This window comes from Arachis ipaensis, chromosome B01 (genome assembly GCF_000816755.2).
Source record: "Arachis ipaensis cultivar K30076 chromosome B01, Araip1.1, whole genome shotgun sequence".
NCBI lineage: Eukaryota > Viridiplantae > Streptophyta > Magnoliopsida > Fabales > Fabaceae > Arachis > Arachis ipaensis.
The window spans coordinates 79262078-79266000 of NC_029785.2; positions in this window are offsets into that span (position 1 = coordinate 79262078).

Here is a 3923-nt window from a genome sequence, read left to right on the forward strand (position 1 = left end):
CTAGGAAGGGTCTTCCTAGAATGAGAGTAGCACTCTTGTGCTCCTCTATTTCCAGCACAACAAAGTCAGTGGGAAAGACGAATGGCCCAACTCTGACAATGATGTCTTCAATCACGCCTGATGGGTATTTAGTGGAGCCATCAGCAAGTTGGAGACATATCCGGGTTGGTTTAACTTCTTCAGTTAAGCCAAGCTTTCTGATAGTGGATGCAGGTATTAGGTTGATGCCTGCCCCAACATCGCATAAAGCTGTCTTGGTGCATTGACCTTCTAATATGCATGGTATCAGAAAACTCCTAGGGTCTTTAAGCTTTTCAGGAAAGCTTTTCAGAGTGACTGCACTGCATTCTTCAGTGAGGAGAACTCTTTCTGTTTCTCTCCAATCCTTTTTATGACTCAAGATCTCTTTCATGAACTTGGCATAAGAAGGTATTTGCTCAAGTGCTTTTGCAAATGGAATCTTTATTTCAAGAGTCCTGAGATAATCTGCAAAGCGAGCAAATTACTTATCCTGCTCCTCTTTCCGGAGTTTTTGAGGATAAGGTATCTTGGCTTTATATTCTTCAACCTTAGTTGCTGTAGGTTTATTGCCTACAGAAGTAGTTGAAGAAGCCTTTTTAAAGGGGTTGCTTTCAGCATTTGTGTGTGTCTGATCCCTCACTGGCAATTGAGTGCCAGAGTTAGAAACTGGAGTGACGTTAGATGCCAACTCTTTGTCTGTTCCTAGTGTCTGAACGCCAGAACTGTGCCCATTTTGGGCGTTCAGCGCCAGATCTTGCCCATTTTGGGCGTTCAACGCCAGATCCTTGCCTATTTCTGGCGTTGAATGCCAGTCCTGCCTTGTTTCTGGCATTGAACGCCAGTCCTGAGCATGGTCTGGGCGTTCAGCGCCAGCCTTCCACCAAATTTCTGGCGTTTTAGTTCCAGAATTACTTTTCCCTGGGCTCTTACTGTCCTCAGGTGAATTTTGGGTGGTTTGCTCATTTCCACCTCTTAGCTTGATCTTTTACAGCAAATGGAAACAGTAATAGTCTGTAGACATCCTGATCTATTTCTTTATCATGTACTATGTCAGCAATCTGTAGAAACTGTGCCAGAAACTCTGTAGGTTCTTCCTGTGGAAGACCGGAATATTGGCAACTTTGCTGCACCATGATAATGAGCTGAGGATTCAACTCAAAGCTACTGACTCCAATGGAGGGTATGAAGATGCTACTCCCATATGAAGCAGTAGAGGGGTTAGAATATGACCCCAGAGTCCTCCTGGACTGTTCATTTCCGCTTAGGTCCATGATGGAGAAAGGGCGATGATGTAAAATAGAGAAAATATTTTTATTTATTTATTTATTTATTTCGAAAATAAGATAAAGATAAATAAAAATGGGTGAAGATTTTTGAAAAATTGAGGAGAGAGGAAGTGGTTAGGAAATATTATTTTTTTTAGGGGGGAAAACACCAAGGAACACTAAACTTAAAAATTTTAACATCAAGATACAAGGAAGACTCAAGAACACTTTGAAGACTCACGAGAACACAAGAACATGAAGGAAGAACACCAAACTTAAAATTTTTAGAAAACCAAACTAAAATTTTCAAAAAATAACACAGAAAAATCAACAAGAAAACACCAAACTTAAAGTTTGGCACAGGATTTAATAGAAAAATTATTTTTGAAAAAGATTTTGAAAAGAAAATAAGGATTCTAAAATTTTAACACGACAATAACAAGAGACTCTAAACCAAAAAAAGAGAAATTTTTCCTAATCTAAGCAACAAAATAAACCGTCAGTTGTCCAAACTCGAACAATCCCCGGCAACGGCGCCAAAAACTTGGTGCACGAATTGTGAATCACACTTTTCACAACTCGTACCACTAACCAGCAAGTGCACTGGGTTGTCCAAGTAATACCTTATGTGAGTAAGGGTCGAATCCCACAGAGATTGTTGGTTTGAAGCAATCTATGGTTATCTTGCAATTCTTAGTCAGGAAGTCAATTATATTTATCAGTTGAATTGCGAATAAACAAGAGAGCATGGGTTAAAGGTTACTTGTTATGCAGTAATGGAGAATATGTTGGGGTTTTAGAGATGCTTTGTCTTCTGAATCTCTGCTTTCCTCTGTCCTCTGATTCACGCACGCACGTCCTTCTATGGCAAGCTGTGTGTTGGTGGATCACCGTTGTCAATGGCTACCATCCATCCATCCAGTGAAAAGGGTCCAAGTGCGCTGTCACCGCACGGCTAATCATCTGCAGGTTCTCAGTCGTACCGGAATAGGATTTACTATCCTTTTGCGTCTGTCACTACGCCCAGCACTCGCGAGTTTGAAGTGTGTCACAGTCATCCAATCCCAGAATCCTACTTGGAATACCACAGACAAGGTTTAGACTTTCCAGATTCTCATGAATGCCGCCATCAATCTAGCTTATACCACGAAGATTCTGATTAAGGAATCTGAGAGATATTCATTCAATCTGATGTAGAACGGAGGTGATTGTCAGACACACGTTCATGGATTGAGAAAGGTGATGAGTGTCACTGATCATCACCTTCTCTATAGTTAGGCGCGAATGGATATCTTAGATAGGAACACGCATGTTTGAATAGAAAATAGAAATACTTGCATTAATTCATTGGGACACAGCAGAGCTCCTCACCCCCAACAATGGAGTTTAGAGACTCATGCCGTCAAAGAGTATATAGTTCAGATCTAGAATGTCATGAGATACAAAATAAGTCTCTAAAAGTTGTTTAAATACTAAACTAGTAGCCTAGGTTTACAAAAAATGAGTAAACTATGATGGGTGGTGCAGAGATCCACTTCTGGGGCCCACTTGGTGTGTGCTGGGGCTGAGACTTAAACAATTCACGTGCATAAGGCTGTTTTGGGCGTTCAATGCCAGGTTTGGATCCATTTCTGGCGTTGAACTCCAACTTTTAATCCTTTTTTGGAGCTGGACGCCAGAATTAGGCAGAGAACTGGCGTTGAACGCCAGTTTACATCGTCTATCATTGAGCAAAGTATGGACTATTATATATTGCTGGAAAGCCCTGGATGTCTACTTTCCAACGTAATTCGAAGCGTGCCATTTTCAGTTCTGTAGCTCCAGAAAATCCACTTTGAGTGCAGGGAGGTCAGAATCCAACAGCATCAGCAGTCCTTTTTCAGCCTGAATCAGATTTTTGCTCAGCTCCTTCAATTTCAGCCAGAAAAATACCTGAAATTACAGAAAAACACACAACTCATAGTAAAGTCCAGAAATATGAATTTTTCCTAAAAACTAATGGAAATAAACTAAAAACTAACTAGAATATACTAAAAACTATATGAAATTAACCCCAAAAAGCGTATAAAATATCCGCTCATCACATACCAAGGCAATGGACATGGTGGACAACCTCGTAGTTACCAACAAGCCCCACCCTATGCTTATAGGCCATCCTCTCAACACAACCTTGAACCACCACACTCACAAGCTCCTTTTCACCATTCACCAACGTATGATCCTCATCTACCTCGATTCCAGTCCAATTACTCCCAAACATCACCACTTCCCCATGTACCATATCCAAATCTATCACCCCGAGAATCAGAGTTTCGCCTCAAGGAAACAGTAGATCAACTTCAAACAACCCTTCATCAACTGGAGCAAGCAGTAAGTCTATTATCTTCTAGACGTTTGAACATTCAAGGACCTCCCACAGTCCCATGTGGACAATTTAATGAAGAGCGTAGCATGAAGGAGATACTAGAAACTCCAGTGGACAAGACAGAGCATGGCTTCGTCCTGGAACAAGTAGAGAAAGCTGTCATTATTAAAGAAGAAGAGTTGGTTGAAGACTTAGGAGACGTTGAACTTCCATGGGAATCCAGAGTTGTGGAAAATTCTGTCAAGGACGTTACAATTGATGCTAAGGAGGAC